The sequence below is a fragment of the Pristiophorus japonicus genome, chromosome 7 (genome assembly GCF_044704955.1).
Source record: "Pristiophorus japonicus isolate sPriJap1 chromosome 7, sPriJap1.hap1, whole genome shotgun sequence".
NCBI classification, from domain to species: domain Eukaryota; kingdom Metazoa; phylum Chordata; class Chondrichthyes; family Pristiophoridae; genus Pristiophorus; species Pristiophorus japonicus.
The window spans coordinates 116980845-117004037 of NC_091983.1; the positions used below are offsets into that span (position 1 = coordinate 116980845).

Genomic DNA, 23193 nt, shown 5'->3' on the forward strand with positions numbered 1-23193 from the left:
GTCTTGGTCAAGGAGGGGAAGAGAGTGTTTAAAGTCAAACTATTGAATGACAAACGTGCAGAAAGCATTTGGATCAGACCAAACTGTGGTTCACCGACAACCAGGAACAACCTGAAGAGGACATCACCATCATCGATCCATAAACACACACTCAACCATGAATCGACCTCGCTGTCAATCAAGAGGATGAACCCACCATTCCGAACAGTCCTGTCAGACCAGACATGCTGCAGTGCAGTAATGGTCCAACCAACTCACCCATGCGAGAGTTTGAACTCAGACGATCAACCAGGGAGTGTAGAGCCCCAGATCGTCTCAACTTGTAAATAATTTATATCCAAGACTTTGGGTGGGTAGGGGGAGGTGGGGGGGAGTGATGTTATGTATGTAAACATTGTAACTGTATAAGACTTGCCACCAGAGGGCGCAACTGGGGGCCCAAGGGTCACCTGCACACCTCGTGCAAGGGAGTATAAAAGATTGTCTGCCATGCTGCTTAGGCACTCTGGAGTTGTATTAAAGAGACTAAGGTCACATCAGTTTTAGCTCACATTACTCAGTCTTGTGGTATTTCCATACTTAACAGAACCGATGTGCGAAATGTCACTAATGATGTAAACCATACTGGGTTCATCACTATTAGGGTTGTCCACCTGTCGAATATGCTGCGATGAATGATAGACACTAACAAAATGGTTCATTTTACCACATGCAGAGCGTTTCTTCCCACGTGCAGGGCAGTTAGGACTCTTTGCTGAGTGTGATTTGTCCCCACAGTTAAAGCAGTGGAAGTTAAGCCCGCGATCCATAGTGGGTGGCTTATTAATAGCCCTGAGCCTTTGCTGTGATTTCTGCTTTGGACGAATGCCTTGCACATGGGCTGTAGCTGCAGTCTGCTACACAGGGGGAAGCAGGGGATCTAATCACTTTTGAATTGGAAAGCGCTGATTCGATTTGCTTGGCCAAATTAGTTGCTTTGTCTAATATCAATTTATCATCCTCCATTAGCAAGCATTCCCGAATGCGGGGGATCATTGTTTTCTCAATAATTTGATCCCTGATCATTTCCTCTGTGTGCTCCAAAGTTACACGTAGCGGCCAATTCAGTTAAGGAAATGATGTACTGTTTGATTGGTTCACCATTCCCTTGCCCCCTTTTACGAAATTGGGTATCTCTCCATCACGCTACTTTTCTTTGGTACAAAATAGTCCTCTTGGGCGCTTACCCTTTTGTCATAGGATTCAGTGTCTTCGATTTGGCCAAAGATGCATTGGCTTTCATTGCCAAGGCAGTGGATAAGTATTTCATGGTGGCAAGCTGGTGTTATGTAGTCACCATCTAACCCACTCGCCGTGATGTATCTAGAAAACTTTTTATCCATCTTGGCCACGGAATTGGAGGGTCCCCGGATGTGGAGAGGAAAGGTGTGGGGGGGTAGGGAGATTAATTTGAACCATCTCATCGCCAAATTATGTAAATAACTGACAAACTGAGCCAGGAGAAAAATAACTTAACTTAACTGTGCTTTTATACAACCCAAAATGGAGTCCCAAACCAGCATGAGTACAGCAACTGTGAATAGCTCTCGCAGGTCTTCATGCCCGTTCTTTGAGAGTTCGTGCAACAACCAAATAGAGTATGAATACAACAGTCACTGCTGTAATGTAGGAAACATGGCACCCAATTTGCACAGCGCAAGGTCCCACAGTGTGATACTCACCAGATAATCTGGTTAAGTGGTGTTGGGTGAGGGATACATATTGGCCAGAAAACCAAGGAGAATCCCCCTGCTCTTCTTTGAATTAAGTATGATGGGATCTTTTACATCCGCCTGAGAGATTCAACATCTCATCTAAAAAGACAAAGTAGGAGCATCTCTCATGAATGTTCTCACTGCTGTTATGTAGGCTTTTAGGTCCAAATTCCAAGGGCTTAATTTCCCCTAATAGTACGCTTCCTAATGTATTTGCATTAAATTTCTTTGTGAATTATTTGATCACAGTTGTAAATGCATTTAAAGTAAGTGGGTTAAAATCAACATAAATATAGTGCTCAAAATTTTTTTACACAAGCGTGTTAAGCAATGCGTTGCCAGAGGAAATTAAACCCAAATAAGCAGTCACAGCCAGCTCTATCTCTTTTGGAGAATGGTTACAAGTAACCATGAAGGGAGCCTTTGGAATCTCATGTTATATGCTCAGCTAGATTAATGAGTATCTTGAGGTGATGCTCTCCAGCAGCAGGATGTGTGAAGTAGCACAGGAGCTGCTGGCCGGCACTCGGTTAGTGAGTGTTCTGTGCTATTTCCTAGCAAAGACCATCATGATTTGCTGTATTTACAGGTAGTGGGCCTTCTGTATCCTTTTCAGTTCAGCAGCTGGCAATGAAGCTAGCCACTGGTACTACTCCCTCAAGTAGGGGAGTATGTAATAGCAGAGCAGCACAAGAACCAGCTCACAGAAATTCATATGCACAAGGGCTAAATGCACACACAGAACACATGTAACAAAATAGAATAAAATAATTCACTCATTATATTTTACACACTGTCATTCTTTTATTATGCAGAAAATTAAACATATTGGGGCTAAATTCACGGCTCCTACGGGCGCGCAGGGACCGCACAAGTTCCGGGTTTAGGCATGCACTGCGCATACACCTAAACTCAGAACTTGCGATCTGTCAAGAATTCTGTTGACAGATCGTACAAAATCGAAAGAAATGGGCCACTGCAGGTCGAGAGTTGGGCTATTTCCCCAACTTCTGCCCAGCGAATGCCCTTGAAATTCTTATGCCTGGTAAAACCCTACTTTTACCTGTGTAACAGTTTTATAAAATAGAAAAATAAAATGTTATCACTCATTTATATATTTAAAAACCACGTCCATTAAGGCAAGTTTTTTTGTTTAGTCCTGTTAAAACATTAAAACATTAAAAAAAAATTGCATAAAATATTTAATTAAGTTGAATTTTAATTAACTTTAAATATATAATGTATTTTAAAAATGTATTTAATGTGTTTGTGTGTTTTTGGGGATTTCCCATTCATACTTATGGCAGCTCCGTAGAAACAGAACTCACCATAAATATGAATGTGGATCACTAACTTTCATTGGTTGGCCTGGCCACGTGATCCCAGGGGAGCTTGCGAAGCACCTGCACTCCTGGGATACGTGGGCCTCTACGCAGGCCTACGTGTAGAGATCCAGAACCGCAAGCCGCCGAACTTCCCGGACCACCAGGAAGTTCGTAGATTTTTTTGCAGGTCGGAGCCTCCAATTGCAAAATGTGAGCCATAGTTCTGTGATTGTAAAAATGTCTTATAGAATGTTAATAGTCAACAATTTCCTACGTTACACTAGTGACTCACTTCAAAAAGTATTTCATTGACTGTAATGCACTTTGATGTCCGGTTGTCATGAAAAGTGCTATATAAATGCAAGTCTTTCTTTTTTTCTTTAATTTCTTTCTTAATTTCATAGCTTACTAGAAGAACTGGCCAATGAGAACCTCACACACCTATCTCTTTTGGTGCAGTGGCTGGTCTGGTACTGCACACCAGAGCTGCAATAATGCCTTGGAGCAGCTCCTCATCCAAGCTCATGTTGAGGCCTCTGCCAATACAAATATTGTGAGCCTTCGGTATATGCTACTGTAAGTTTACTGACTTTCTTTGACCATATTGTAAGCCTCTCCCCCTGCTGACCAGTCCAAGCATCTGAAGTGTTACAAAATGAAGGGCTTGTTTGCTTATGTGCATTGTTGTATCTATTCTCGACTGGGGTACAGGAGATGTATAGTTGTGTCATCAGCCATGTTGGCAGTGCATTACTCTTCCTTCCTTCTCCTTGAAAGAGCTGTAGCATGTCTTCAGTTGCCTTAAAACAAAAGCATCATGTGAACCTCACAGAAAACATGAATTGGCATGCAATATTTTCTATCAGATGCATATTATTGGGGCATTGAATAATAGCCCTTTCTATTAGGTATGCCCAGGTATGGTTGTGGGCATATGACTAGCACCATGAATGTAGTCAATGATGTCCTATTCCATGGGAAAGCTGGAATTTTTTCTGGTTCTGTTTCACCACACACCTGCATGCTGAAATGTAGACAAGCACATGTATGATGAAACATAGAAACATAGAAAATAGGTGCAGGAGTAGGCCATTCGGCCCTTCAAGCCTGTCCCACCATTCAATATCATGGCTGATGATTCACCTCAGTACCCCTTTCCTGCTTTCTCTCCATACCTCTTGATCCCTTTAGCTGTAAGGGCCATATCTAACTCCCTCTGGAATATATCCAACAAATTGGCATCAACTACTCTCTGTGGTACGGAATTCCACAGGTTAACAACTCTCTGAATGAAGAAGTTTCTCCTCATCTCAGTCCTAAATGGCTTACCCCTTATCCTTAGACTATGTCCTCTGGTTCTGGACTTCCCCAACATTGGGAACATTATTCCTGCATCGAACCTGTCCAGTTCTGTCAGAATTTGATATGTTTCTATGAGACCCGCTCTCATACTTCTAAACGCCAGTGAATACAGGCCCAGTCGATCCAATCTCTTCTCATATGTCAGTCCTGCTATCCCAGGAATCAGTCTGGTGAACCTTCGCTCCACTCCCTCAGTAGCAAGAACGAGCTTCCTTAGATTAGACAACCAAAACTGAACATAATATTCCAGGTGAGGCCGCACTAAGGCCCTGTACAACTGCAGTAAGACCTCCCTGCTCCTATACTCAAATCCCCTAGTTATGAAGGCCAACATACCATTTTCCTTCTTCACCGCCTGCTGTACCTGCATGCCAACTTTCAATGACTGATGTACCATGACACCCAGGTCTCATTGCACCTCCCCTTTTCCTAGTCTGTCACCATTCAGATAATATTCTGCCTTCGTGTTTTTGCCACCAAAGTGGATAACCTCACATTTATCCATATTATACTGCATCTGCCATGCGTTTGCCCACTCGCCTAACCTGTCCAAGTCACCCTGCAGCCTCTTAGTGTCCTCCTCACAGTTCATACTGCCACCCAGCTTAGTGTTGTTTGCAAACTTGGAGATATTACAGTCAATTCCTTCATCTAAATCATTAATGTATATTTAAATAGCTGGGGCCCGAGCACTGAGCCCTGCGGCACCCCATCAGTCATTACCTGCCATTCTGAAAAGGACCCGTTTATCCCGACTCTCTGCTTCCTGTCTGCCAATGAGTTCTCTATCCACGTCAGTACATTACCCCCAATACCATGTGCTTTAATTTTGCATATTGTACATTCCTGTCTGGCATAGAAATAAAAAAGGGAAGGTGGCTCAACCGTGGCTATCAAGGGAAATCAGGGATAGTATTAAAGCCAAGGAAGTGGCATACAAATTGGCCAGAAATAGCAGCGAACCTGGGGACTGGGAGAAATTTAGAACTCAGCAGAGGAGGACAAAGGGTTTGATTAGGGCAGGGAAAATGGAGTATGAGAAGAAGCTTGCAGGGAACATTAAGACGGATTGCAAAAGTTTCTATAGATATGTAAAGAGAAAAAGGTTAGTAAAGACAAATGTAGGTCCCCTGCAGTCAGAATCAGGGGAAGTCATAACGGGGAACAAAGAAATGGCGGACCAATTGAACAAGTACTTTGGTTCGGTATTCACGAAGGAGGACACGAACAACCTTCCGGTTATAAAAGGGGTCGGGGGGTCTAGTAAGGAGGAGGAACTGAGGGAAATCCTTATTAGCCGGGAAATTGTGTTGGGGAAATTGATGGGATTGAAGGCCGATAAATCCCCAGGGCCTGATGGACTGCATCCCAGAGTACTTAAGGAGGTGGCCTTGGAAATAGTGGATGCGTTGACAGTCATTTTCCAACATTCCATTGACTCTGGATCAGTTCCTATGGAGTGAAGGGTAGCCAATGTAACCCCACTTTTTAAAAAAGGAGGGAGAGAGAAAACAGGGAATTATAGACCGGTCAGCCTGACATCGGTAGTGGGTAAAATGATGGAATCAATTATTAAGGATGTCATAGCAGTGCATTTGGAAAGAGGTGACATGATAGGTCCAAGTCAGCATCGATTTGTGAAAGGGAAATCATGCTTGACAAATCTTCTGGAATTTTTTGAGGATGTTTCCAGTAGAGTGGATAAGGGAGAACCAGTTGATGTGGTATATTTGGACTTTCAGAAGGCGTTCGACAAGGTCCCACACAAGAGATTGATGTGCAAAGTTAGAGCACATGGGATTGGGGGTAGTGTACTGACATGGATTGAGAACTGGTTGTCAGACAGGAAGCAAAGAGTAGGAGTAAATGGGTACTTTTCAGAATGGCAGGCAGTGACTAGTGGGGTACCGCAAGGTTCTGTGCTGGGGCCCCAGCTGTTTACACTGTACATTAATGATTTAGATGAGGGGATTAAATGTAGTATCTCCAAATTTGCGGATGACACTAAGTTGGGTGGCAGTGTGAGCTGCGAGGAGGATGCTGTGAGGCTGCAGAGCGACTTGGATAGGTTAGGTGAGTGGGCAAATGCATGGCAGATGAAGTATAATGTGGATAAATGTGAGGTTATCCACTTTGGTGGTAAAAACAGAGAGACAGACTATTATCTGAATGGTGACAGATTAGGAAAAGGGGAGGTGCAAAGAGACCTGGGTGTCATGGTACATCAGTCATTGAAGGTTGGCATGCAGGTGCAGCAGGCGGTTAAGAAAGCAAATGGCATGTTGGCCTTCATAGCAAGGGGATTTGAGTACAGGGGCAGGGAGGTGTTGCTACAGTTGTACAGGGCATTGGTGAGGCCACACCTGGAGTATTGTGTACAGTTTTGGTCTCCTCACCTGAGGAAGGACATTCTTGCTATTGAGGGAGTGCAGCGAAGGTTCACCAGACTGATTCCCGGGATGGCGGGACTGACCTATCAAGAAAGACTGGATCAACTGGGCTTGTATTCACTGGAGTTCAGAAGAATGAGAGGGGACCTCATAGAAACATATAAAATTCTGACAGGGTTAGACAGGTTAGATGCAGGAAGAATGTTCCCAATGTTGGGGAAGTCCAGAACCAGGGGTCACAGTCTAAGGATAAGGGGTAAGCCATTTAGGACCGAGATGCGGAGGAACTTCTTCACCCAGAGAGTGGTGAACCTGTGGAATTCTCTACCACAGAAAGTTGTTGAGGCCAATTCACTAAATATATTCAAAAAGGAGTTAGATGAGGTCCTTACTGCTAGGGGGATCAAGGGGTATGGCGAGAAAGCAGGAATGGGGTACTGAAGTTGAATGTTCAGCCATGAACTCATTGAATGGCGGTGCAGGCTAGAAGGGCCGAATGGCCTACTCCTGCACCTATTTTCTATGTTTCTATGTTTCTATACCAATCTCGTGTGGGACCTTGTCAAAAGCCTTTTGAAAGTCCAAATGCACCACATCCACTGGTTCTCCCTTGTCCACTCTACTAGTTACATCCTCAAAGAATTCTAGAAGGTTTGTCAAGCATGATTTTGCTTTCCTAAATCCATCCTGTCACTGCTTTACAAATGCGCTGCTATTTCATCTTTAATAATTGATTCCAACATTTTCCCCACTACTGATGTCAGGCTAACCGGTCTATAATTACTCGTTTTCTCTCTTCTTCCTTTCTTAAAAAGTGGCGTTAAATTAGCTACCCTCCAGTCCATAGGAACTGATCCAGAGTCGATAAACTGCTGGAAAATGATCACCAATGCATCCACTATTTCTATGGCCATTTCCTTAAGTACTCTGGGATGCAGACTATCAGGCCCCGGGGATTTATCGGCCTTCAATCCCATCAATTTCCCTAACACATTTTCCCGCCTAATAAGGATTTCATTCTGTTCCTCCTTCTCACTGGCCCCTCGGTCCCCTAGTATTTCCAGAAGGTTATTTGTGTCTTCTTTCGTGAAGACAGAACCAAAGTATTTGTTCAACTGGTCTGCCATTTCTTTGTTCCTCATTATAAATTCACCTGAACCTGACTGCAGGGGACATACGTTTGTCTTCACTAATCTTTTTCTCTTCACATATCTATAGAAGCTTTTGCAGTCAGTTTTTATGTACCCAGCAAGCGTCCTCTCATACTCTATTTTCGCCCTCCTAATTAAACCCTTTGTCCTCCTCTGCTGAATTATAAAATTTTCCCAGTCCTCAGGTTTGCTGCTTTTTCTGACCAATTTATATGCCTCTTCCTTAGATTTAACACTATCCTTAATTTCCCTTGTTAGCCTCGGTTGAGCCACCTTCCCTGTTTTATATTTACTCCAGACAGGGATGTACAATTGTTGATGTTCATCCATGTGATCTATAAATGTTTGCCATTGCCTATCCACCGTCAACCCTTTAAGTATCACTTGCCAGTCTATTCTAGCCAATTCACATCTCATACCATCGAAGTTACCTTTCCTTAAGTTCAGGACCCTAGTCTCTGAATTAACTGTGTCACTCTCCATCTTAATAAAGAATTCTACCATATTATGGTCACTCTTTCCCAAGGGGCCTCGCACAACAAGATTACTAATTAGTCCTTTCTCATTACACATCACCCAGTCTAGGATGGCCAGCCCTCTAGTTGATTCCTCGACATATTGGTCTAGAAAACTATCCCTAATACACTCCAGTAAATCCTCCTCCACCGCATTGCTGCCAGTTTGGTTAGCCCAATCAATATGTAGATTAAAGTCGCCCATGATAACTGTTGTACCTTTATTGCATGCATCCCTAATTTCTTGTTTGATGCTGTCCCCAACCTCACTACGACTGTTTGCTGGACTGTACACAACTCCCACTAGCGTTTTCTGCCCTTTGGTATTCCGTAGCTCCACCCATACTGATTCCACATCATCCACGCTAATGTCCTTCCTTACTATTGCATTAATTTTCTCCTTAACCAGCAATGCCACCCCACCTCCTTTTCCTTTCTGTCTATCCTTCCTGAATGTTGAATACCCCTGGATGTTGAAGTCCCAGCATTGGTCACCCTGGAGCCATGTCTCCGTGATGCTAATTACATCGTATCCGTTAACAGCTATCTGCGCAGTTAATTCATCCATCTTATTACGAATGCTCCTCGCATTGAGGCACAGAGCCTTCAGGCTTGTCTTTTGAACACATTTTTCCCTTTAGAATTTTGCTGTAAACACGGTAGTGATCTCCTTAACAGAGTGGCACACGACAAAGTGGCGGAATTCTTTGATGTCTCCTGTGATTACATAAAAGGACCTAAAAGTTTAGGGCAGTTGTGATGGTTGACCAGCTCTGCAGTTTTTTTGACTACATGGCATACCTCAGTCATACCCATTCTGCTCAGTCACAGTTCCTTTCCCATGCAAATAGTTGACTTTGTGTTGGTAAGCCAGCTGCCTCAGGTAGCTCCTGGTGGGAATTATGTTATTAACTTGGATTTTAATTGCACCTTTCAGATCCTCAGGATGTCCCATTTCACAGACAATGAAGTTTCCCCACAAACAACAATGCGATAAATGAACAGATAATCTGGTTCAGTGATGTTGGTTGAGGAATAAATGTTGACGAGGACACCAGGAGAATTTCTCTGTTCTTCAAATAGTGCCTTGGAAACTTCTATGTCTACCCAAGAGAGAAAATGATTTGTCAGAAAGAAAGACTTTGATTTATATAGCGCCTTTCACAACCACCGGATGACTCAAAGCCAATGACATATTTTTGAAGTGTAGTCGCTGTTGTAATGTGGGAAACACAGCAGCCAATTTGCAGACAGCAAACTCCCACAAACAGCAATGTGCTAATGACCAGATAATCTATTTTTGTTGTGTTGATTGAGAGATAAACTTTGGCCAGAACATCAGGGATAACTCCCCTGCTCTTCTTCAAAATAGAGCCTTGGGATCTTTTACATCCACCTGAGACACCAGATGGGGCCTCAGTTTAATGTCTCATTTGAAAGACAGCACCTCCGACAGTGCAGCACTGAAGAATCAGCTAGATTTATGTGCTCAAGTACCTGGAGTGGGACTTGAACCTACAACCTTCTGACTCCAAGGCGAGTATGCTACCCACTGAGCTACAGCTGACCCACAACTTAACAGCTCATGAAAAGCATAGCACCTTTAACAATATAGCACTCCCACAGTATTGTATTGAATTGTCATCCTAGCTTATATACAGTGGCACTTGAGCTCATGACCCTCTGACTCAGAGGTGAGAGTGTTATCACCTAATCAAGGCTGATCAAGTAGCATATTGCCTATACCCTAACCACTCCTATTCCCCCATTAAGAGAAATACAGCAATTGCTGCTGCAGTACATGCTGCACCAGTGTGATGGGACAGAAAATTCCTCTGCACTACACTGTGATTGCTATGGTAATATACCAAAGCCTTTAGTTGTCTAATAACAGGTAAGATCTGACGTTGAGGCCCCAAGTTTCCACATGATTTGCTCCTGATTTTTAGGAGCAACTGGTGGAGAACGGAGTATCTTAGAAATCGCAATTCTCCACATTTAAGTTTTCTGCAGTTCTAGTCATGTAGAACAGTTTCACTTTTGAACAGAATTTTTTTTCAAAAGGGGACGTGTCCGGCCACTGACGCCTGATTTGAAAGTTTCCACAGTGAAAACGTACTCCAAACTAACTTAGAATGGAGCAAGTGAAGATTTTTGTAGGCCTGAAAAAACCTTGTCTATACATTAAAAAATCAGGCGCAGGTTACAAATTAGGTGTCCGGAACGAGGTGGGGGGGGGGGGGGGGGCGGGGTGGGGGGAAGGGAAGTCATTACATTCTACAATAAATCCTTAGTTATACTTATACAAATATCATACAAATAATTCCAACCTGAATAAAAATTTATAAGCAAAGAAAAGATTAAATAAACCATGTTCCTACCTGTGTGGAAGTGCTTCAGGCAGGGAGAAGGCTGCAGGAAGCTTCACAAGTTGAGGCAGCCGTTCCCGACGGCAGGGGGGGGGAGGAGGCAGTGAGGGCCCGACCGACAGCAGCGGGGGGGAGGCAGTGAGGAGGCAGTGAGGGCCCGACCGACGGCAGCGGGGGGGAGGCAGGGAGGAGGCAGCCGTTCCCGACGGCAGTGGCGGGGGGAGGAGGCAGTGAGGGCCCAACCGACGGCAGCGGGGGGGAGGCAGTGAGGAGGCAGTGAGGGCCCGACCGACGGCAGCGGGGGGGAGGCAGTGAGGAGACAGTGAGGGCCCGACCGACAGCAGCGGGGGGGAGGCAGTGAGGAGGCAGTGAGGGCCCGACCGACAGCAGCGGGGGGGAGGCAGTGAGGAGGCAGTGAGGGCCCGACCGACGGCAGCGGGGGGCAGGCAGGGAGGAGGCAGCCGTTCCCGACGGCAGTGGCGGGGGGAGGAGGCAGTGAGGGCCCAACCGACGGCAGCGGGGGGGGAGGTAGGGAGGAGGCAGCCGTTCCCGACGGCAGGGGGAGGGAGGAGGCAGTGAGGGCCCGACCGACGGCAGCAGCCGTTCCCGACGGCGGGGGCGGGATGAGGCAGTGAGGGCCCGACCGACGGCAGCGGGGGGGAGGCAGTGAGAAGGCTGCAGGAAGCCTCAGAAGTTGAGGCAGCCATTCCCGACGGCAGGGGGGAGGCCCCCCTGCCGTCGGTCGGGCCCGTCGGGAAACGGCTGCCTCAATTTCTGAGGCTTCCTGCAGCCTTCTCACTGCTGCAAGAAGCCTCAGTGCTGATCATGGAAGGGCAATGTGGTTTTATTAAAAAATGTTAAAAATTGAACAGCTACAAAGAACTACAAAAATGGCCGAGTGCCAATGTTTCCTTCACATAGCGCATGCGCGAACGCTCCAACGCGCATGCGCAGGGTTGCCGGCACGAAAAAAACTCAGTTAAATGGCCCGCCCCCTCCTACTTACAAAATCAGCGCGAGTGGTAGGCTCTGCCCCCTGGGCGCCGCGCCAAGCTGACATCGAGCTGCAAAGCGCTCGAGAATAGTGCGTTTTTGGCGCGAAAAACGGGTGCCCAACTCGGAGGGGCGCCTGTTTTGCCGCGTGTGGAAACTTGGGGCCTAAACATGCACTTGCCAAAGAGCTTTCAATGATGTGTAATTGTTCACGTTTATCATCATTGGCCTTAATAAGCACAACATGGGTTTTTTTATTCCATTTCACTGAGGTTTTTCTCGGTTGGGAATTCTTAAGAGACATGGTCAAAGTGCTTTCTTTGCAAATTCTGTCACTTTTTAATCCATGTCTCGTTTTTACTAAAGTTAATGAAGACAAGAATTTTAGTCCCTGGTTCTAAACATGGCCTTACTATCCAGAGTTCTAGGGTACAGATGCTCTGCTGCTAACACAATATGATTTTAATAGGTAAACAAAGTGATTCTTTGAGCTTTCTGATGCGTAATGCTTTGCTTAGGGTTTTCATGGCCTTACACCACCCCTTTCAGGAACACAAATTTAACAGAAATGTTAGCATCCTGCCATGGTTGTGACCCCAGCCCTTGCAGTACGAAGGAAACATTTTAGAAACGATAGGTCTCAACTTCCTTTTTGCATGGTTTGCCAAGACACAGAAAACCAAAACCTGCCATGTAATGGATAACTTTAAGGACCTTGGATGTGTTCAACACAGCAAAGGATTAAGAGGCACCCTGCACGATTACGGTTTAGATTATGTCAAGAGAAAGAGAATTAGTACATTGACCCCTCCCCCCCTCCCTCTCCCCCACCATAAGACATACTCCATGAAGATCTATTCCAGTCTAGTGGCTATCCAGATAATTAGATTCAATGCTTAAAACAAAATGTTCCAGACCAAAATGAATAAAGCGTATTCCTGACAAAAATAATAGGAGGTAAACAGCAGAACCCTGAGGACATGCTGAGTTTAAATTGTATGCAGTTCACTTTTGGTGAGTTCAAGCTTTGACCCATCAGTATATGTGAAATATAAACACTACAGCTCAAAGGATACAGTAATTAGTTTTGAGTTAATTTTAAAAGGCTGCAGCCTGCTGGATAATCATGAGAGAAAGGTCATTAACTACACTGGTGTCCATTACCTATGCTTGCAGCTGCGATACTGCACAGCGCTACCAGCATACCCCAGCTCCAGCCTGCAAGCACTCTGACCTAGTCATAATTTGACTGGACCAGGGTCTCGCCTGGAAATTCAGATGTTTTTCTTTTATGCTGAAGGGAAATTTAAGACAAGAACTGCACCACAGAAAGGTTAAATTACAGACATAAAACACCCTTTAGTATTTTTACAATTCATTGCCAATTACACCATAAAAAAGTTAAACACTGGGCATTGCAGCTGCAAGATTTATTAACTTTCTTTTGCACCTTTGGGAAATAACTCAGCTGAACTCTGCCAGTGGCTGTTTTTATTTAATTCATAATATTTCAAGCCTACACAATGAAATTGTAATTTCTTACTATTATGATTTTATAGGCTGCTGCATTATATTACACCCTTCTTTGATTGAATAGGTTCTATCTTAAAGTATGACTTCTGAAGTTTGGGAGCTCTTGGCTCATTTCCCTGCCTCTTCCAGCAGTATTTTACACAGTACTAGGAATATAAGCCAAGGACCCATTTGTCAAATCTTATTGTGGCAGCAAGTAATTTACAATCTTTATCAAAAAGTATTAGATTACTAAGCAGCAACTTGGCTTTGACCAGACAAGTCCCTGTTCCTTTAGTCTCTTTGGTAAGTTAGAACATGGTCTGTGCAGTAAAATAATGCATCATTAGTTGCACTAGCCATGTTTACATCAAGGCTTTTGATTATAGATTATTTCTAAACTTGGGACCGAACTCAATTAAAACTGCTTGACATAAAGGACATTTAATATATGCACTTTCATTTTTGTTAATCGTTAAAGTGACTCCCGTCAAAAGTCCACACTTCCAATGAGACTGTGTGCTGGCTGCTGAGTGAGTACGCACTGGGGGTTACCACAGTATCTCTACATGTATTCGACTTGAAATCATTTCAACTGGTGTTGGTTCAAAATCTCAAAGGTCTCAAATGAATCACATAAATTATGCTGAACTAGATTTACTGCACATTAATAACATTAGATTTCCAGGAAAAAAATAACTACAGCTTCCTATGTCAGCTCATCTTATACAGAGCATTTTAAAAGCATTCAGGCTCCTAAAGGTGGATTCAATGAATGGGTTTTACATTTTTAAGATTCATATTCTACACTACCGCCAAATGGATTCACTTGCTTAGGCTGGGCTTCCGACATCTCTGAAGTTTACATCTGCAAAGTTTTTCAATTCATTATCACCTACATTTAAAGTGCATTGGCTTTTGTAAAATTGGCTTCTTAAGCAATGTTCCTTAAATGATAACAGTGATTATTGTGGATTGTGCTTGTGTAAAGTGAATGGGAATTTATGAAATAAAGTTGGCTTACCTAAAGGACTGTACTACTACTCTAAAAGTCCTGTCCCATTGTAGCTTTGTCACCTGTATGTTTCCACATGGAAAAGTCCTAGCATCCATCCATCACGAATCCTTTCCACTAATTAAGATATTATCCTAACATATAACACATACAGACCAATTATTGAGTGAAATGTTAGAACAAAAGTTCTTTACCTATCACCCAATTCTTCTTAATTGGATTTGATTCAACATGTCAATAGGAACTATGAGACTATAAAGACTTCCCCCAAAGCATACAGTAAAAGAAAAAGAAGAAAGACTTGCATTTATAAAGCATCTTTCACAACCGCAGGACATCCCAAAGTGCTTTACAGCCAATGAAGTACTTTTGAAGTGTAGTCACTGTTGTAATGTAGGAAACACAGCAGCCAATTTGCGCACAAATAGCAATTTGATAATGACCAAATAATCTGTTTTATTTTAATGATGTTAAGTGAGGAATAAATATTGGCCAGGACATTGGGGAGAACTCCCCTGCTCTTCTTCAAAATCAAGCCATGGAATCTTTTACACCCACCTGAGAGTGCAGACAGTGCCTCGGTTTAACGTCTCATCCAAAAGATGGCATCTCCAACAATGCAGCACTCCCTCAGTACTGCACTGGTGCAACAGAGTACATGAATATCAAGAAACATTGGGCCCAAATTTCCTTGAGAGTTCCAGTGATCATCCACCATAACTCTGGTGGGAGACGTGGATCCTTCAGGAAAATGGCAGAGAATCCAGTTGTGCTATTTCTAAGACATTTCTTGGAGTTTCCACAATGCCTTGTAAAAGTTGGAATCTCCATCTGCCCTATACAAGGAAAATTATGGCCTTTGGATGGAGCCACCATTGGGGAGTCCCTAAGCCGAGAATTCCTGTTCCTGAACCTCAGCGAGGATATGGTATTTTTATGATGGTTGCCATGCTGAGTGAGTACAGGTGTATCAGCCTCCACAAAGGAGTATGTGGGCTTCATTCTTGGGGTCCAGGACAAGCAAATGGCCTGGGCCTATAGAGGTAAAAATGTTCTTGTTGAAAATTTCCTTTGCTCAGGGTTTCTAGAGCCCCGGGTAACCCGGCCCACAGCCGTTAAATTCAGATGGCTCTCAAAATCTGAGCAATGAAGCCTCAGTTAAATATTATAATTACTGATCCACCTCTCCAGAGCGGCTACTTGGATGCCGCAGGAGAGTTAAAATGCCCTCCATTTGTGAGATGTCTAAACCTTTTCTTCAGACAACTATCATACACATTTGATTGCTCATAAGACACCAGAAATTATTCATTTTTATTATAGATTTCGTGATTGACTTGAATTTTTCTGCTCAGGTTATTGCAGAGACCTAACAATGCCTGCCTGTGCAAATTTCATTAGTATAGGAAAGTCCATTGAAAGTCTGTGGGCTGGGTTTCCTGGAGCTCTGGAAACCTGGCAGCTAATGGGAGGCAGGAGCTACCTGTTCCAGCAGGTAAGCGCTTTTCCAGCACTGCTTGTGGGCCAGGAGAAGCATGAGTGCTCGGGTCACAATCCTGACAATGACAACCAATGGTGACTCCCAGTGCTAGCTCTGCTACGTTTGTGGCGTCAATGGGATCTCAAGATCTCTCCCTCTGTGATCTCTTCCTCTCTGGATTTCCTTTCCTGCATTTTCTCCCTTCCTGTAATCTCTCCCTCTCCATGATCTCTTCCCACCCACCCCCGGTGGTCTTTCCCTTCCTGCAATTGCTCCCCCCGCAATCTCTCTCTTCCCATGACCAGCTGACCCTCCGCCAACTTCAGAAGATCCCTGAGATTTCTCCCCCCCCCCCCCCCCCCGCACCCCCCAATACCTTCAGTGATCTCTCCCTTCAAACTCTCTGTCTCTCTCTATGATCTATAACTCCATCCCCTGCGATCTCTCCCTTCCTGCGACTGGCAGACACCCACGTGATCTTCAGACCCCCACCTGCGATTTCTCCCTGTGATCTCTCCCTCCTGCCCTCCCTCCTTGCGGACACGCAGTTATTCCCCTCAAGGAATCGGCCATTTAGGACCGAGATGAGGAGAAATTTCTTCACTCAGAGGGTGGTGAATCTTTGGAATTCTCTACCATGGAGGACTGTGGAGGCTCAGTCATTTTGTATACTTAAGACAACGATCGATAGATTTTTGGATATTAAGGGAGTCAAGGGATATGGGAATCGGGCAGGTAAGTGGAGTTGAGGAAGAAGATCAGCCATGAACTTATTGAATGGTGCAGCAAGCTCCAGGGGCTGAATGGTCTAATCCTGCTCCTAATTCTTATGTTATTATGTTCTAACCCCACCAACCACCAATCTTCTCTGATTGCCGGGGATGGTCTCCAACTGCAGCTTTCCCGCCAGGCTGCTGGCCAGCCTTGCAATCTGGCTGGCTATAGTGCAGGAAATGGAGTTCCTGCTGTTAAATTCAAACATTAAGGGGACGAAATTCACCTGTTGTGCACCTTCCATTAGTGCCTCCAGGGGGCTCTAATGGGATGAGAAAGTGTTTTCATCTGGGGCCGGCAGGGTGGGGGGGCGCGCTACCAGCTCCCACAAAATTGCATGGGAGTTAGCGGAGGTGCGAATCCAGTACTGCCGCTGCTCCACTGGTAGTGCCCCGGGCCGCTGCGCCTCTGACGATGTTGTCATCGCCATGCGTGGCAGCACGCTTTCACCTCACGAGACGCACACCGATTGCAGGTGAAAGTTAAAAGGGAAGTGCGCTGTGCCGACGCTATCATTTTTTTTTCTTTATCCGACTCATCAGTCAGGCCGTTGTCCACTGGTTTCATGGGGTCCGTGCCGTGATCGTGCAGCCTGGCACTCCATTTCCCCTGTGGCCCAGTGGAGGTCATCAAAAGGCCTGCAGAGCTCGCAGCGTCCCTCCCCTTTAATGGAAGGGTAGGAGCCTTGAAACATGTCAGCGCCATGCCATAGCTTACCCAGGTAGTGCCCCGATCCCACCCCGAGAGGAGGTGGAGCGTGCAACATTGTGCCCCACTTCCTGTGAGAGATGGTAACACCAATTTTGTTTCCGAGGCAGGACTTCTGCGCTGGGTGCAGTGTGTCCGGCCTCGGAAAGGTTACTGCCTCCAACCAGGGCGATACACAATTTCAGCCCTTAAAGATTTTTATGTACCCTTTTCTTTAAAATATTTTATACTTGGCAATGCTAACCCAGCTTGCATCAGATATTTCTGCATCAAAATAACATAAAACCAGGTAATACTTTAAAATATGCAAATAAGGAGTCTAACGCCTGTTTCCAGTCCCCTTCCTGAAATTGCTCGATCCTGAATGCTGCCGGCACCATGCCCGCTGCGTTCAATATAACCAAGTCTACATGCGGCTTAACTAGAGGTCCTTAACGGTTCTGGAGATAACCACCAAAAAGATACGTTTTTAAAAAAGCTCACCTGAATGTGGAGCTGGGGGAGCAGGCTAGGGAAGGGCCCGCTAGGTCCCCTTCCTATCGCATTCCCCTCCAAGGGCCTATCTGATGGCTGCTACCAATGACGCAACAGCCCAAAATGCAAATTCTATTTGCTGGTGTGCTGCTGGTCTCATGTAAATGTGGCCCAATATCGGGTGTGCTTCGGGTCTACGTGCTCCGGCAGCGAGATTGCCTACCGGTTTCTAGGCCATTAGCTTACAAATAAAAGTGTTTCCAAATCCTGTGACACCAATGTTGCAAATGAGGTAACAATGTATTTTCTATTATAGTTGTCAGTTTTCTTTTGCACTGATCCTCAGGATCCCCCTTACAAAAGCTACTTCAAAACCTATTTTTCACAACAAAATGAGGCACTTGTATGGTATGCAACAAAACCATTTTGAGTTATCAGAATAAGTGTGTTTTTGCCATTCAGAGAAGCACGATGCAAGTAGTCTGCTTTCACTAAAGTGTTTGCTTCCAGTACATAGATGTGACATGTGTACTGATTGCTCGTAGCTAGTAATTTGCAATTTTTTATAGTCACTTCAGATGTTGTTCAGGCCACTTCAACGGGATTCCTACTTTGCGTAACCATGCGCAAATGTTTGCCATAAACCTGAGATTATATCATCTTTCATCAGCAGAAGTACAGAAAGCATCGCAATTAGATATTAAAAGAGTAATAATTTACTTATTATTCCAATGAAAAAGCAAATGGTTACTTTCCAAGTTAAATATTAGTTGGTGCAGCATGCAGTCCTGATAATAAAGATTGGTAACATAATTGGTACCATGCATTGGTAGGCTCAGTTATTTGAGGCATTTGTAGTTAAGAACATAAGAAATAGGAACAGCAGTAGGCCCTACGGCCCTTCGAGCCTGCTCTGCCATTCAATATGATCATGGCTGATCATCGACGTCAACTCCACTTTCCTGCCCGATCTCCATGTCACTTAATTCCCCATGACTCCAAAAACTTATCTATCTCAGCCTTGAATATATTCAGAGACTAGCATCCACAGCCCTCTGGGGCAGAAAATTCAAAAGATTCACAACCCTCCAAGTGAAGAAATTCCTCCTCAACTCTGTCTTAAATAGCCTATCCCTTATCCTGAGACTGTGCCCCCTAGTTCTAGACACTCCAGCCAGGGAAAACAACCTCTCAGCATCTACCCTGTCAATTCCTTTCAGAATCTTGTATGTTTCAATTAGATCACCTCTCGTTCTTCTAAACTCCAGAGAGTATAGGTCCATTCTACACAAACTCTCATCATAGGACAGCCCTCTCATAGAAACAAATTGGAAACATAGAAAATAGGTGCAGGAGCAGGCCATTCGGCCCTTCTAGCCTGCACCGCCATTCAATGAGTTCATGGCTGAACATTAAACTTCAGTACCCCCTTCCTGCTTTCTCGCCATAACCCTTGATCCCCCGAGTAGTAAGGACTTCATCTAACTCCCTTTTGAATATATTTAGTGAATTGGCCTCAACTACTTTCTGTGGTAGAGAATTCCACAGGTTCACCACTCTCTGGGTGAAGAAGTTTCTCCTCAACTCGGTCCTAAATGGCTTACCCCTTATCCTCAGACTGTGACCCCTGGTTCTGGACTTCCCCAACATTGGGAACATTCTTCCTGCATCTAACCTGTCTAAACCCGTCAGAATTTTAAACGTTTCCATGAGGTCCCCTCTCATTCTTCTGAACTCCAGTGAATACAAGCCCAGTTGATCCAGTCTTTCTTGATAGGTCAGTCCCGCCATCCCGGGAATCAGTCTGGTGAATCTTCGCTGCACTCCCTCAATAGCAAGAATGTCCTTCCTCAAGTTAGGAGACCAAAACTGTACACAATACTCCAGGTGTGGCCTCACCAAGGCCCTGTACAACTGTAGCAACACCTCCCTGCCCCTGTATTCAAATCCCCTCGCTATGAAGGCCAACATGCCATTTGCTTTCTTAACCGCCTGCTGTACCTGCATGCTAACTTTCAATGACTGATGTACCATGATACCCAGGTCTCGTTGCACTTTCCCTTTTCCTAATCTGTCACCATTCAGATAATAGTCTGTCTCTCTATTTTTACCACCAAAGTGGATAACCTCACATTTATCCACATTATACTTCATCTGCCATGCATTTGCCCACTCACCCAACCTATCCAAGTCATTCTGCAGCCTAATAGCATCCTCCTCGCGGCTCACACTGCCACCCAACTTAGTGTCATCCGCAAATTTGGAGATACTGCATTTAATCCCCTCGTCTAAATCATTAATGTACAATGTAAACAGCTGGGGCCCCAGCACAGAACCTTGCGGCACCCCACTAGTCACTGCCTGCCATTCTGAAAAGTACCCGTTTACACCTACTCTTTGCTTCCTGTCTGACAACCAGTTCTCAATCCACGTCAGCACACTACCCCCAATCCCATGTGCTTTAACTTTGAACATTAATCTCTTGTGTGGGACCTTGTCGAAAGCCTTCTGAAAGTCCAAATATACCACATCAACTGGTTCTCCTTTGTCCACTTTACTGGAAACATCCTCAAAAAATTCCAGAAGATTTGTCAAGCATGATTTCCCTTTCACAAATCCATGCTGACTTGGACCTATCATGTCACCATTTTCCAGATGCACTGCTATGACATCCTTAATAATTGATTCCATCATTTTACCCACTACTGAGGTCAGGCTGACCGGTCTATAATTCCCTGTTTTCTCTCTCCCTCCTTTTTTAAAAAGTGGGGTTACATTGGCTACCCTCCACTCCATAGGAACTCATCCAGAGTCAATGGAATGTTGGAAAATGACTGTCAATGCATCCGCTATTTCCAAGGCCACCTCCTTAAGTACTCTGGGATGCAGTCCATCAGGCCCTGGGGATTTATCGGCCTTCAATCCCATCAATTTCCCCAACACAATTTCCCGACTAATAAAGATTTCCCTCAGTTCCCCCTCCTTACTAGACCCTCTGACCCCTTTTATATCCGGAAGGTTGTTTGTATCCTCCTTAGTGAATACTGAACCAAAGTACTTGTTCAATTGGTCTGCCATTTCTTTGTTCCCAGTTATGACTTCCCCTGATTCTGACTGCAGGGGACCTACGTTTGTCTTTACTAACCTTTTTCTCTTTACATACCTATAGAAACTTTTGCAATCCTCCTTAATGTTCCCTGCAAGCTTCTTCTCGTACTCCATTTTCCCTGCCCTAATCAAACCCTTTGTCCTCCTCTGCTGAGTTCTAAATTTCTCCCAGTTCCCAGGTTCGCTGCTATTTCTGGCCAATTTGTATGCCACTTCCTTGGCTTTAATACTATCCCTGATTTCCCTAGATAGCCACGGTTGAGCCACCTTCCCTTTTTTATTTTTACGCCAGACAGGAGTGTACAATTGTTGTAATTCATCCATGCGGTCTCTAAATGTCATCCTAGTGAACCTCCGTTGTACCGCCTCCAAGGCAGGTATATCTTTCCTTAGAAAAGGAGACCAAAACTATGCACAGTACTCCAGGTGTGGTCTCACCACCTGTACAATTGTAGCAAGAATTCCTAACTCTTACATTTCAACCCCCTTGCAATAAAGGACAACATGCCATTTGCCAAGGACACCCAAATCTCTCTGAACACCAACGTTTAAAAAGTTACTCACCATTTAAAAAATATTCTGTTTCTATTCTTCCTACCAAAGTGAATAATCTCACATTTCCCCACATTATACTCCATCTGCCACCTTACTGCCCACTCACTAAGTCTATCTATATCCTTTATGTTCTTCTCACAGCTTACTGTCCTACCTAGCTTTGTATGGTCAGCAAATTTGGATACATTACACTCAGTCCCTTCACCTAGATCATTAATATAGATTGTAAATAGCTGAGGCTTCAGCACTGATCCTTGCAGCATCCACTAGTTACAGTCTGCCAACCTGAAAAAGACCCGTTTATCCCTACTCTCTGTTTTCTGACCATTAACCAATCCTCTATCCATGCTAATACATTACCTCCAATCCCATGAGCCCATATCTTGTGTAATAACCTTTTATATGGCACCTTATCGAATGCCTTTTGGAAATCCAATTAGAGTCTCAAACTTAAATAAAGCCAATTACATAGGTATGAAGGGCAAGTTGGCTAAGGTAGATTGGAAAAATTGATTAAAAGGTATGGCAATAGATAAGCAGTGGCTAGCTATTAAAGAAATATTTCATAATTCTCAACAAAAATACATTCTATTAACAAAAACTCCACAGGAAAAGTGATCCATCCATAGCTAACTTAAAAAAGTTAAGGATAGCATTAGATTGAAAGAACAAGTTTATAATGTTGCAAAGAATAGAAGTGAGCCTGAGGATTGGGAGAGTTTCCGAAACCAACAAGGGATGGCCAAAAAATTGATTAAAAGAGAAAAATTAGACTGAGAGAAAATTAGCAAGAAATATTCAAGCAGATTGTAAGAGCTTCTACAAGTATGTAAAAAAGGAGAGAGTAGCAAATGCTAACATTGTTCCCTTAAAGATGGAGGCAGGAGAAATTATTATGAGGAATAAGGAAATGGCAGAAACGTTAAACAATTATTTTGTATCTGTCTTCACAGTAGAAGACGCAAAAAGCATACCTAAAATGGTGGGGAACCAAGGGTCTAGTGAGGGTGAGGAACTTAATGTAATGAATATAAGTAAAGACTAATGGGACTAATAGCCGACATATCCCCTGGACCCGACGGCCTACATCCTAGGGTACTTAAAGAGGTGGCTGCATATAGTACATCCACTGGTTCCCCTTTATCTACCTTGCTAATTACAACTTCAAAAAACTCTAATAAATTTGTCAAACACGATTTCCCTTTCATAAAACCATGTTGACTTTGTCTAATCATGTTATGATTTTCTAAGTGTCCTGATACACCTTAACAATGGATTCCAGCATTTTCCCAACGACTGATGTCAGGCTAACTGGCCTGTAGTTCTCTGTTTTCTCTCTCCCTCCTTCATTGAATAGCGGTGTTTCATTTGCTACCTTCCAATCCGCTGAGACTGTTCTAGAATCTAGGGAATTTTGAAAGATCAAAACCAATGCATCTACTATCCCTGCAGCCACCTCTTTAAGTACCCTAGGATGTAGGCCGTCGGGTCCAGGGGATATGTCGGCTATTAGTCCCATTAGTCTCTACTTATATTCATTACATTAAGTTCCTCACCCTCACTAGACCCTTGGTTCCCCACCATTTTAGGTATGCTTTTTGCGTCTTCTACTGTGAAGACAGATACAAAATAATTGTTTAATGTTTCTGCCATTTCCTTATTCCCCATAATAATTTCTCCTGCCTCCGTCTCTAAGGGAACAATGTTA

At 44.1% G+C, this 23193-nt stretch overlaps 1 protein-coding gene across 1 annotated transcript in view; it reads right to left on the reverse strand.

The window, feature by feature from the left end:
* LOC139266840 (R-spondin-3-like) overlaps positions 1-23193 on the reverse strand; it is a 116197-nt gene that overhangs the window by 54168 nt on the left and 38836 nt on the right. The gene's annotated exons all lie outside the window — the stretch shown is intronic.